The sequence below is a fragment of the Cyprinus carpio genome, chromosome B22 (assembly GCF_018340385.1).
Source record: "Cyprinus carpio isolate SPL01 chromosome B22, ASM1834038v1, whole genome shotgun sequence".
Lineage (NCBI taxonomy): Eukaryota > Metazoa > Chordata > Actinopteri > Cypriniformes > Cyprinidae > Cyprinus > Cyprinus carpio.
The window spans coordinates 26,840,111-26,855,280 of NC_056618.1; positions in this window are offsets into that span (position 1 = coordinate 26,840,111).

Genomic DNA, 15,170 nt, shown 5'->3' on the forward strand with positions numbered 1-15,170 from the left:
TATCTCCTTTTGCATGAAGAAATAAAGGCATACGTGTTCACAGCAACATAAGAATGAATAAATGATGTCAGAATGAACTTTCTGAGTGAACAAACCCCAAACTGTAGTATACTTCACATATTATCATTGGAACAAAAAGTCTGTGGTCATCACTCTAATTGAATCTTTCACACAGGCTGGCTTTAAGCAAACAGAGTGAAAGATGTCTTGCCAAGAAAGGCTAGAATTGCAGTACTGAGTGATACCTTTTAAGCTACTTAATTCTTGATGAAAATCGATGCTCGTTGGTGTCAAAGCAGAAAATGGATGAAAAGTGAAACCATTGAAACAGAAAAGATGAGGATGCTAAAATGATACAAGAATCCATCTAGTAGCATGTGGAGATTAATAGCTTCATACTGACCGAGAACTTTTGACTTATGAAATTCTAACTTATACGAAATGTTCTGTCTCTCTGCACAACATTTCATTGAATATTGAGCTTTTAGCAGGTCATTTGAGTTTTTCTTGCCATTTGTAACAGCCTTTGCAATTATGCAGTAATGAGCGGCGCAAAATAACGCATCTAATTTCCCTCCATAATTTTTTTTTCACTGTGCCCTGACACTAACCCTTTTATACAAGTGATGCCTCTGAAAAGAGTGTCTTGTTAGTCACATTTCCACATGTGGATCAGGCTGGTTATTGGATTCTGTTTGACTCTCCATTAAAGAATCTCAGGGTCTAACAATTCCTTGGGCCAATCTGTTATAAGAAAAAAGTAGCATTTTTGCAAACCCAGCACAATATGTTTGGAGTTTATCACATTTTGCAGTGAATAAAAATAGTGAAAGGATGGCTCAAATACTCTCTGCAATCTATTATGTCTAGTTTTATGCTGACATCATAACAGTGCACGCTGTGGTTTTAGCTGCCTTTTTGCAAGTACATATCCTGTTTTTGTCAATGCACAAGTCTAAAACCAATACAAGGTCATTTCTCTTGGCCATAGCATTAGATGATAATAGCAGCTCTTTTTTTTTGATCGTTTGATTTCCTCTTGAGATCATATTGGATGATATATATCACATTCTACCTATTTAACCTCTGATCATATACTTAAAATAACTTAAAATGCATTAAAGGGATACTTAATCCCAAAATGAAAATTTTGTCATCATTCCCTTCCCCCCATGTCGTTCCAAACCCGTAAAAGCTTTGTTCATTTTCGGAACACAATTTAAGATATTTTGGATGAAAACAGGGAGGCTTGAGACTGTCCCATAGACTGCCAAATAAATAACAGTGTCAAGGTCCAGGAAAGTATGAAAAGCATCATCAGAATACTCCATCTGCCATCAGTGATTCAACCATAACATTATGAAGTGACGAGAATACTTTTTGTACACAAAGAAAACTACTCTGATTTGGAGAGACACTCGTCACTTCATAAAGTCACTTCATAACGTTTCTGTGTCTCTCCAAATCAGCGTAGCGCCATTTTGGCAAACCTAGAAATGTTGCCTCAAGTATTAAGTATTAAAGTATTAAAATTACTAAAACTAAAATTAATTTTATATTAGTTAGTTATTAGTTTATTAATTACTAATGTAACAAAATGACTAAAAACTTTAAATTAAAATCAAAACTCATAAAAATATAAAAGTATACAAGCTTTTCTACAAGTTTATTTGCAAGAAGTCTCATTTTTTATTTTCTTTACATAATATTATTTATAATAATAATAATAATAATAATAATTTCATTTGCTTTAGGAACTATTTAAAAATTATTAAGAAAAGTATTATTTATTACCATCAAGAATTCTTTACAAATCTCATTTTAGACTTTCTTAAATATTCCTTTACAAATTATTATTATTAGTAGTAGTGGTAGTATTGATGATGATAATAATAATAACAATAATAATAATTGTATAATTATTATTCCAAATAATATTAATTGTTAGTAGTATATTAATATTTTGTTTCCCTAATACATTTATAAAACATTTATATTTAATATTTAATTATTAAAAATGTAATATAAAAATATGAAAAACATGTATTTATTAAAAACTGAAATATTATTTTTATTATTATTATTTTATAAAACTTATTGTTTTCTTATTTTACATGCATCACATATATAAAAGGGTTTATTTTATAAATGCTATCAATTGTACATGTGTCTATTCAATATGTGTACACTTCTTGACAAAAAAAAATTAAACAGAGAGATCAACCTGTAACATTACAGCAATGGGACATTTAAACTAAAGCTGCATGCACATATGTATTCAATGTCAATCAAAGCTTTGCTTCAAACATAGGCATTTCTAAAAATCTAAGCTATATAAAGAAAGCATTTTGAATAAACTGCTATACATTTGTGCCATGCTATATATGTGATTTGATTTTGAAACAATGATCCCTGGTTATTCCAGAAACAACATTTCTGTCAGGCGATCATATCCTTACCCCACCTACAGTTGATACCAAATGTACAGTATGTTGTTCCAAGAAAAGCAAATACAAAATGTTGATCCAGGACCATGTATAACTTGTGTAACTTTGCAATGTCAACAGAATTTCAAGGTTTGTGGAATTTTTTTAGTATCTACAGAAATGATATAAACCAAAATAAAGGCATTTGCAAAATAACCTTTACAGAGTGATCACGACATGAATCACGCCTATTATACGTCTGCTTACTAAGAGTAGATATGAAATTGCCATGGATGATGGTCAAATATAGAGGTATGAAGCCATTACATGAAAATACATGACAGCAGAATCTTCAAATCAACCAATCAGAATCAAGTCTCCCAGAGCCGTGTGATACATATAGCTGAAATATCTTTCTCAGCTATCTTGAACATTTCAAGTGGGAAAACGTTAAGGAATGGCTGGTCTCAACTCTTCATCTCATTTCCGAGTAATTTATTCTTATAGATTTCTTTTGAGAAGTTCTCTAAGGGCATGCGCCCCTCTCCTTTGATAGCATTACAGTGATCACAGAATTACTGTACTTCCATGTGACCGCATGAATGAGACTGGTCTTCACCGCTGGCGCAGTCAATCCGAACAGACCTCAGATGAAATGAAAGCCGAAGAGAGGAGCCCTTTCTGGTTGTAAAAGGACCAATTAAGAGAATATGCCTTTAGAAAAACGAAAGCGAGGGAGAGCGGGAGAGTGATGGGCTCTTTTTTCATCTTTAATTCATTAATGTGAGGCATGTGGCAGCTTCAGAGCATGTAGCCTTTCAAGCTCTCACCAATTACAGATCCCTCTGGTGTCTGCCTTTCTATAGGTAACTGTGAGGAGGGAAAGAAGGACTTATCTGTTTTTTCCCTCTGTGGCTCTCCATGCTATGCTAACATGGTATGCTACAAAAACATGTCTATAAAGCCGCCATTAGCCTTTGGCATTGTGGTCCATGGAGCATATCACAAGGTCCACAGACTGCCTAGCATTTATAGCCCTGAAATTGATCTCATCTGAACATAACTGATGCAAAACAAGGCGCCAAAACAAGGTTTGAAGCATTTGACCAGTTGAACTGTGAAAAAAGAGCTAGCTGAGAGATGCAACAGAGAAAATACAAGACTTTGTGTGTACTGTATGTGTTCCACGATGTTTAGATTAACATGCTAATGCTACAAAACGATTCTCAAGAAATGTATTTTGCTTTGTTAAAAATTTAAAACAGAAAGTCAAAATGAAGTTTACATTGACCTACTTGCATTAGTCCCGAGTTCCTGGTCTTCTTGTACATTATTATTCTGTTCCCTTTGCCATTTCAAATAGTTTTTTTTTTTTTTTTTTGTGCTGATGAATATAAATTTGTTTTACATTAATTTAATTTTGACTCAAGGCCAGTTCTCTGAGGATAGGGAAGTCCACACTACAAGTGTAAATATAATGACACAGAGGAATGATAGCATTGGAATCACTTTCTGGGATGCGTTACCAAACAATGACCTAAGTTGCTGCTTAAAGGGATAGTTCACCCAAAAATGAAAATTTCCCCATGGTTTACTCACCCTCAAACCATCCTAGGTGTATGACTTTATTCTTTCAGATGAATGCAATCGGAGTTATATTAAAAATGTCCTGGCTCCTTCAAGCTTGATAATGATAGTTAATGGGGGTCGAGCTTTCGCTGAACTCAATCAACGCTGTTTACGTTCGGTAGACAGTGCGCGCATGCTGAATGTAAACAACACTGATTACGTTGTTTATGTTGAGTGGATACTCTCTAAAATGGCAAAAGACGGTAACTAGGGGAGAAGAATTGCTCAATAAATTATGTTATTATTGTTTTCTTTGCGCACAAAAAGTAATCCTGTAGCTTCGTAAAATTACGGTTGAACCACTGATGTCACATGGACTATTTTACCGATGTCCGTTTCTGGACCTGGGAACATTCCAGTTGCATTGTTGTCTATGGGAGGGTCAGAGAGCTCTCAGATTTTATCAAAAATATCTTAATTTGTGTTCCGAAAATGAACAAAGGCCTCACGGGTTTGGAAGACATGTGGGTGAGTAATTAATGACAGAATTTTTATTTTTGGGTGAAATAATGCTTTAATGACGTCAAGCAGGTGGTGGAGTGATAGCTAATTAATCAGTCTGAGATCACATTAATGTATGATTATTGCTGTAAATAACCGGCATGGCATCCAAGCACTGCTTCGCTATTTTCATTTTCCATTATTTTGAGGGTTTCCATACATCAAGCCGGGGTTTCTCCATGGTACTAGAGCACATACACACATGCACACTCTTAAAAAACAGTTTTATTTCTCGTAAAATAAAGGATGTAGAATGAAATGTATATATTTATGGAATTATATAAGTGAATGTTAACTTGTTTATTTTGCTCAAATGTATAATCTAATATGTCCGCTAACAAGACTCTAATGAACAAGACAAGAAACTATGAAACTAAGGCCCCGTATACACGGAGACTCGTTTAGCTGTTTGCGTAAAGATTTTGTATCGTATCAGCGTATCGTCCATATGGATCTGGCGTTTTGGGAGCATGAAACTACAATTTTTTTTAAAACCGGGTCTCAGAGTGGATAAATCTGAAAACGACAGCCTTGCATTTTCATGTATACAGCTAATCCATATATTTTGTGAAATAATGATGTCATCACCCCACGTCTCGCCCCTAGTCAGACACCGCTACATCACGAAACAGCAAAAACAATAAAAAAAAAAACTAAACTATTATCATTAAATAAAATAAAAACAAAACAAAAAAATAAATGTACTATTCCATGTTTGTTTTCTTGTTGTTGTGTTGAGTTTGTATACAGCGCGCAAAGTTTATGTGCACGCTACAAGTCTTCTTCTCCCTTTTTTAGTGTATCTCTGTGGCAGAAATACAGTGCCACATACTGGTCAGGCATGTATACTACATAATTTTAAGTCGGTTTTGTGGTTTTGTGTGTGCGCAGATATTTCTTGAGACAAGAAAAAGAAAAGATTGGATAGGGAAAGCTCTGGCTTCATGTGGATGTGGCCTTAAATTTGTGAAAGTTCGTTGGAACTAAAGATTCAGAAAATACCAAATCGTTGAACTACTGTATGTTGGTAACAATGGAACTTGTGACCATTGGCTGACAATGTTTTTGGGAAACACACCCCAAAAGATTTTTCCTGGCTGATAAATGCTAAAACAATAAGAGTCAATCAGAATTTACTTGAATTGTGTCTTTAAGAAGAGCTTAGGCTTTTAAATTGTGACAGATGACATAACTACAGTGCATGCTAATAATAAACAGGGCATTATCATCTGTTGCCGTTATAGTTTTCTTTATATTTAACATTCTTGGTTTGAATAGGTAAAAAATTAATTTAAGAAATTACACTATTTGCATTCTTAATGCAAGATTTTTTTCAATTTTGCATTGATGAATATATTTTTATTTGATATTGCTTTAAAGTTAAATTATATTTAATAGTTATAACGTGATGTTTAAGTGACATCCAGTATAATACCAGTTAAAATAATTCTTGTTTGTTGTCAATGAATGGTGCATTGATGGCTCTGTGGAGGATATCAGATGGAAACAGTTGGGAAATAGACTGATACTGAGAGGCTCTTTATTTGTGACACTATTCTGCTGTTATTTCAGGGAACGTCTAAGAATACAGTATGGAGGTGTTAAATGAGCTGTCGCTCAAGACAATCTCTCCAACAAAACTTACCATTGAGCAGAGTATGTGCAAGCGGGGAGCGAAGTTGCATGACTTTTGCCTGAAGGAAATCTGGATTATCTGTTTTCTCTCGGTCCAAGATCCCACTGATACCGCACCATTGCGAGCATAGCATGTTTTTAAAGCCATATTATCACATCAGCAAGAATTCACTAAGTGTTAAACACTGTGTTAATATAATTAACAATCTGAAAGAAAGACACCTGACGAAGTGTTCCTTTCACATGGAATTGTGTAAATTAGCTAAATGTAGAGCAATCATACTAGTATCGCCGTCACAACTGCATGAAAATTGCACAAATATAATTAGGTGTATATGACTTATATTAGATGAATACAATGGGAGTTAATTTAAAAAATGCATCCATCCATCATAAAAAGTGTTCCACATGGCTCTGGGGGGGTTAATAAAGGCCTTCTGAAGCAAATTGATGTGTTTGTTTAAGATAAATATCCATTTCTATCATGACAACTCTGAAGATTTTAGCATGTATGTATGGCAGAATAGATCTGCTAAGCTGCTGCTGTTGGTTATTGCTGTAGTTGCAGACTATTGCTGCTGCTGCAAGCAAGTATAGGAACTCGCTACTGCCAATGCATACGCCGATACAGTGCTATGAGTATTTAAGACATACTGCTGCTGCACAAATAGCATATAAAATAATCTGCAGCAGATCTATAAAGGTGGAGCTGGGAAAGCTGGAAGGTTTCAGAGGAATGCTGAAAGCGCGCTGCAAAATGCTCAAGTGGATGCTAACCAACTTTTTAAATGTAAAGCAGCAAGCTCATTGGCTATGTATGCAACTTGAACCAATCAGCTTGTGCCAAGTTGTTTAACGCTGTGAATATCATCAGTTACATTAAGACCCATCAGCCTGCACCATCAGAGCATCATGAAAGAACTAAACATATTTAAACAGTTCGTTCAGATATCAAAAGGATCCCATTGTAAGGAACAAGTGGATAGTTAATTTTTTTAATGGCATCCCGGATCGTGTCTGAGGATTGATCAGAGCATTTTCTTTTGTAAACAATGGCCATTGTCACAGAGAGTTAACAAAGAAACATTTGTTGAAAGATTAATAATTACTAGACCAGAAATCACCATCATAATTTAACTAAACTAAAGAGGGTCAGGATGAGGATGAGAGCAAAAAAAAACTTCATTAACATAAGTAAACCTCAGGGAACATATATTAAAATCATTTAAAAAAATCCATGTCATGACCCCTTTAAAAACATTTCGAAATGACTTTACAGAAAACTGCGATACAAATGGAATGCAGTCAGAGCAGGGTTTCACTCACCAGAGAGCGGGGAATTGAAAAACCGGCATGGAGCTGAAATGAAGCGAAAATGCTTTGAGCGGGAAGCTACGTTCCTCGCACATACGCGTTGACCAAACCAGAAGCTTTATGTGGATTTTAGTGGTATTGTTTTAGCAGTTTCCATGCTGAGCACAGATGGTAAATGTTGCTTGGGCATTCTCCCAGATTACCAGCCAAATGGTGATGGCAAACAGTGTTTCATTGCCATGGATATGAAACTGCACTAAGACTTTTATCAGATTGTTATATACTATAGCATAAAAATACTATGATGACTAATCACAACAGCATAGTTTCTTGTAGCTTATGGTTTGAAGTTTAATTTACATATTATGTGTTATGAGATGTAAGTAATATACATAAATAAATGTAAATACAATTCAAATGTAAAGATATTTAAATAATAATACAAAAGCAGATTATGTTTATCATTACTGAGTCTCAGTCGATTAATTCCCCATGTTTCTAAAGTAATGATAACATGACGATGGAAAGTAGTTAAGCATGTAAACTCATAAGTGCGGCTGTGGTTTCTCTCTTTTTGCTAATCCTTGTGGATTTGAGAAGATGTAAAGAAGGTAATTGCTAAGTCAATAAACCCAAATTTAGGCCATGGAGTTTATTTTGTTTTAGCCTATTTAACGTGGCAAGCTAAATTTAATCCTTTTGCGGCAAAATAATGAAAAAAACTTCTCAGTTTGCCAGCAAAACACTTAGCGAGATGAAAAAGGAGCAGCTAATAGCCGTGTTGCCTGCATGGTTGGCCTGTTATGTCTTTTTAGACTGCACGTGGTAAGGGTGCAACGGGGTCAATGCCGCAAGCAGGTAGTACAACGTGATTTTAACTGGACCTCATCATGCCCAACAGCTGGGTTTATAGCGCACCACTGGCTTTAGAGATTTAATAAAGCACCCTTTGACTACCTCATACTGGAGCAGGGCTTGAAGCCAATGTTTATGTGGAATATATGCACAATTTACACAGCAATAACCAAAATGATATGGGCTAGAAAAAAAGGACTATAGGTGTGCCCTAGGGACTTGCATCGGAACGTGTGGAGAGAAAGGATCCCACCCGCTGTATGCTCCTGCCAAAGGCTGAGTGTGGCTGTTTAAGCGTTTCCCGATCGCGCGAAACAAGAATAACTAATTGTATATTTCAAATGCAAAGCAATTCCACTGATGGAGTTCTGAAGGACTGCGTGAAACAGGATTTCATGAGTCTGCTCCCAGAGGAGGGCAATACATCAGCATGCCAAACAGACTTCATCCAACTCACATGATGCAAAACAAAACAAAATAAAGCAAAAAAATGAATCTGATAAATCAACTGGCATCCATTGTTTTCAGAAATTGACTGTTAAATTATAGGATTCAGCAAAACATGATACTCTTGTCTTGCTATTTTACATTATACAAGATAAATTGTAACTGTAGTAAAAGTAAATGGACAATGTGAATATATTTGTATTTATTATATATTTTATTATATAATAATATTATTGTATAGTTTATTATATAATTAATGTTATAATGTTATTTGTTTTATATTAAAATTATATTACAAACCATATTTTGTATACTGTATGTATTGTACATACAATATGCATATATTTAATGACATTCCTACAATATTTATACATATAATTTTACTATATGGTCCAGTAAACTTAATCTCTTAATGTGTATTTACAGGTTTATATTATTTTGTCATTACAGTGACTTTTTGTACTGTGTAGTTTTCTAACATTATTATTATTATTATTATTATTATTATTATTATTAAATACATTGTTATGATTATATACTTTATATGATCATTATTTTTATATATTAACATTATATTGCATTACATATTTTATGCATACATGTATATATATAAAATATGCATATATTTGATACATTTTATGACATTTATACAGTCATAATGTATGTATGTATTTATTCATATGTATGTATTATTACATTTATAATAAGTATATATTATAAGTAAATTTAACCTATTAATGTATATTTGCAATTTTATATTCTTTTGCCATTACATTGTCTTTTTTTATTTTATTTTTATTTATTTTTTACTGTGTAGTTTTCTAAAATAATTATCGTAGCCATTTAAATTTGTACACAATGTAAGATCACAAAATGTTTTACTTTGTCTGAGCCAAATCATTTATTTCAACACTGGAAGGCATTAATGAACCTATAAAAAGACTTAAGAAGTACAGTATGTAACACAGGCTAAATACTTCTGGATCTGCTTCTAATAGCTCTCGCATCGCTTTGGGTGTTTGTGACTGTAGATGAGCGACTGTGTAGTCCTAATAACATTCAGGCCCCAAATGAACCTGCCTCATGAGATGCTTTATGAGCTCCTTATATGGTGGTGCTTTTGCAATGCTCCATTAGTGCTTAGTATAAACTGTACACACTGTCACACAATACAACAGCTCCCTGGAAGCTGGTATTCTACGAGGAAGCTCATTAAGCTAGACGAGGAAAACTTAATGGAAATAACAGCTAATCTCTCTTATGGTTGTGTATGCGTGGTTTGGGGTTCATTCCACAAAATGCAGCTGCTCCTTTTTCTCACTTCAATCCCTGACGATCTAGCTTATCTGTCTTGAGAAATATGTGAGGATGCACTGCGTAGGAGGTATTTTTCCCTATTAAGTTATTAAAGACCCAACTGCTCTGGGTTCAGTCAAAACAGGAGTGTGAAAACCCTCCTCCCAGCAAACAGTGATGGAAAATCACATGGATTTGTTTTTTCCTTTAGGCTCCTAATTTCACTTCTAGAGAATTCCACAGTGATCCTGAACTTCAAAGCCATTGGAATTTGATTATTCTTTCACTTTGAGGGCCACTACTAATCTGCGTCGAGATCTACTTTTAGATTTAAGCCGCAGTAGTGTGCAGGCCTGTCAGAATTATGTGCTTATTGAATAAAACGGTGGAGTGCAAGTACAGTACGCATAATAATACGAGCTTTAGTTTCGTAACATTTATTCAATTAAAAGTCAACACTATCTAGTCAAAAAACATGTTGAAAGTAAAAAGGTTTTCACATTTACTTGTACTTAAATGTTTAAAAATTCATTATTCATATTTGTGAAAAGTTGAGCTGCCTTACCCTGTATATCATATATCATATGTGATTTGTTATTATGCAACTTATTATGTTATTATGTTGTTGTATGCATATAATACTATAATTCATATATAAATAGTATTTGTCAAATATGCTGTAATATTTTACTGTATATATAAATTAAAATTAACCAATATGGTTTTACATTTTGCCATTACAATGTAACTTTCTTGACTGTGAACTTCTCTAAAATAATTATTTAAACTTGTACAAACGTGCGCATGTAATAGATCTACATCACAATTGTTTGAGCCAAATCACGTAAACCTTGCAATTCAAATATTTGGAAATAATTAAGGGGATATTTCACCCAAAAATGAAAATTCTGTCATTAATTACTCAACCTCATGTCGGTCCAAACCTGTAAGACCTTCGTTCATCTTCGGAACACAAATTAAGATATATTTGATGGAATCCGAGAGCTCTCTGACCCTCCATACACACCAACGATATTACCACAATCAACACACAGAAACGTAACGAGGACATCGGTAAAATAGTCCATGTGACATCAGTGGTTCAACTGTAATTTTACAAGCTAAGAGAATACTTTTTGTGCACAAAGAAAACAATAATAACATAATTTATTGAGCAAGTCTTCTCCCTGAGTTACCGTCTTACACCATTTTGGAGAGTACCCCAGAACATAATCAATGTAATCAACGTTGTTTACGGTTAGTAGACGGTGTGCACATGCTGAACATAAACAATGTATTTTACCGATGTCCTTGTTATGTTTCTGTGCATTGATCGTGTTAATATCGTTGGTGTCTATGGAGGGTCAAAGAGCTTTTAGATTCCATCAAAAATATCTTAATTTGTGTTCCGAAGATGAACGAAGGTCTGACGGGTTTGGAATGACATGAGGTTGAGTAATTAATGACAGAATTTTCATTTTTGGGTGAACTAACACTTTAATGTAATATCAATATTGGTTTTACTTTGTCTCAGCCAAATAAATCACTTGAACTTTGGAATTTCAACTTTTGAAATCATTAAAGTACCTATGAACAGTCTCAAAAAAGTACTTTAATATAAAGTACTTAATATCATAAAGGTCTGAAAAGGTAGTTTTGCAGTGATGACTTAGAACAGGGCTGGGCAGCTTCGCTCCAGAATTTACACCCACCTCCAAACACTATAACCAACCCTCATCAAACACACCTGCCTGTAGCTTTCTAGTGATCTTGAAGACATTGATTAGCTTATTCGGGTATGTTTGATTAGGGTTAGGGTTGCGTCAAAGATGCTGGTGGTGACTAAAGCGTCATTGAAGTGTGAAAATAAATGTTTTTTTTATGAATGCTAAAAAAGTAATCATCCCTTGAGCCACTTTTTGTTAACAAATAAGTGTAAAATAAGTGTTTGTATATATCCATTCCCAATTTCAAAGCATGGTAAATGGAAATCTCCTCAGTAATGTCTATTTTTTTCAACGCTATCTTACAACTAATATTTAAGCCTACATATTTTACGAAGTGGCAAATTCATACAATTTTGTACAATTTCTCTAGACCCCAGTGATGGGTAGGTTTAGGGGTGAGGTTTGAGGTAGGTTATTCGTACAAATTCATACGAATTGGGGAACTCGTAAAATATGTATGACTTAGCAAAACTCATACGTATTTGTACAAGTGGGGTCATACGAGTGAGGTCATATGAATTTATACGAAATAGCCACCTCGTAAAATACGTACGAATTGCCATGAGATCGGGTTGTTTTTTTAAATACTGTAGAAATCATGAACCACATTTTCATTAGTCAAAATAGTGGGAAATGGATTTTGTTTGATATTTTAAAGGTTTAAAGGAATGTGGTTTAATTTTAATGACAATTGTTTTTTTGTTTTTTTAGGATGGGCGTCATGATTACAAGTCATGATTTCAATAGTGTTCACATACAACTTCTCCAACATAAAACTTAATGATGTAATTACTTAAGTACTTTACACATTACTAGCATATGCTAATTGTTACATACAGATTAAACACACAAACTATTGTGGAATCATTTCTGACACAATGCCAAAACGGGTCTAACCGAGTAAAAATGTATTGAGGCCTTGCATTCAGTTTGCCATTGGTTTTGTGGTATCAGCTATTTCTTGTGCTTGTTATCACATCAAACCAACAACTATATGTGATGCGACACTTCCCATGCTGCCCATGCTCCAATTTGCATGCTAAAGTCTGAGCGTCGTCTTTCATCTCTGCTCTTGATGTTGAAAGCGCAAAATCTGGAAAAGAGTAAACAAAGGACAACAGGTTCAGTCACAACAGCTCAGCCCAAGTGGAACATGAAGCTCTCAACATGTTGGAGGTCTCTGCTGATGACAAGTGTGTGTCAGATGTCATTGATGTTTTGTGGGCACTGAGGATGTTTGCGTACACACGTACACCCACAAATGTATATGAGTACATCAGCATTTGTATTATTCACTAGAAAAATATGAGGTCAGATATATATACATTAACTTAACATTTTATTCAGTGATTATTCTTCATGCTTGTAAAGTAGAGTCACAATAGTTTGCAAGGTTGATTTTAGAATTAGCACAATTTATGACTGATGTAAATCTAATTCAATTGCATTTTTCTTTGTCTTTCTACATTGTAAAAAGTGAGTATGTGCAGTACCTCAGGAAACTTTTTCTACCTGATATGATAGTTCACCCAAAAATAAAAATGTGCTGAAAATATACTCACCCTCAGGCCATCCAAGATATAGATGGAAAAAGCAATATTATATGAATAGATGAAGTTTAAGCTGGAAACAAAGGTTTGAAGTTGAAAATGATCTAGAATTATCCATCTTTACAGTAATTTACACAGCTTAGATACAGACTTATATTTCTGTTTATATCTATATTTAGGTTTTCTAAACTATGTCGCAGATAAATACTGGGATATTGTATCAGAGTTAATAGGCTATAGGAGCTCATTTAGACATTAGGGGCTTAGTTAAAAACTATCTGACTTGAAGTCATTTTAATAGCATGTGTAAGCATCAAGCCTCTCATTGAAATCTGTCTTTCACACTTTTGAGACTAATTTGGCCATGACTGCATTGACCACAAACATCCTGTTTTCTGCTAAAGTTCATCATTATCAGGAATATCAGTTTTCCGTTTGACAGTAAACCTTTTAACCTTCAGCAGTCTATTAGGAGTCTATTATGAGTGTTTTTAATGGTTTTGTACATCTCTGAGAAATCAGTCAATAATCTGATTTATTCGCTCCTTTCCAGTTTTATTCAATGCCATTGTGCATTTTATTCTGTGGCCCCTCTGTAAATCCCAGTAGAATTGCTGATTTTATTCAGTACTGAAATAGCATTAAAAATAGATTGTTAGCTTAGCAACATGCTAACATCAAGCTCTTTTGGAATCAACAATTTGTGCATTTAATTAAGAAGTGCCCTATTCAGTTTTACATGCTCAGAAGTGATGTGCCCATCCATTGAACCCTATGAACGCATTTATTTCTAAAGGCCTTTTGAAGTAGGTTTGTTTTAGAACAGTAGATTAACTTAGCATGGCGCCAGATATACCAAGGTCATGGGTTCAATTCCAGGGAACACATGGAAAATAACCGTGAATGCCAAGCACTTGGCATTGAACAAGTATGATGTGTAAATATAGATTCATTTTAGTGACAATAAATAAGTCTCCCACGCAGATCGCTATTTGTGTGGAGATACGGAGGACAAGCAGGTTATTATATTTTGATTACACATTGCAAACAAATGCAACAGTTAATCGCTCACAATTACGCTAAGAACATTCATTAATTAAATCAATTTTCCTTTCAGTTGGGATGCTGCCTTAAAAAGTAGCTGCTTATGTAGGCAGTGAGGCAGCTCATTAGGTTTGGAACAGAGCTATTGTCTCTCAACAACCCATGCGGACTAGAACAATACACTATGTGCCAAGACAAACCGTGTTACTCAAAATAAAAGTTCAATAATTCAAAGTTCAGTATGTTTTTATAGACTTGGAAAGTCTTGGAAAGCGGCTTTTAACATAAAACTCTACTTGTGAATGAGTGCCTTGTTAAGCAAAAAGTGTGTTTTCATTTTAACCATTGCTTCTGGCTAAAATACAAATCCATAATGATGCTTCTTCCAATGAAAAATCCATCCCCGTTCTCCTCTTGCATCAAAATCTACTAACATATTTGTTTAGAACTGATTTGCTTGTAAATTGTGCTCATGCATTTTTCTCTCCTGATTCAGGTTAGATGATTTTTTCACTGGAGAAAGCAATATAATGGATTATAGACTGATTTTTGATCCACAAGACGTTAACTGATGGACTAGCCGTGTTATGGGTTATTGTTATGTTATAGTTTTGGGTAAACTGTTCCTTGTCATGATACGCCTACTGTGACGGAGACGAAGGAGCATGGAGATGAAGGGCATTAATATTAAACAGTATTAATTAAACCAAACATTGAACATACAGGCAGGACCTCACACGTAGGCC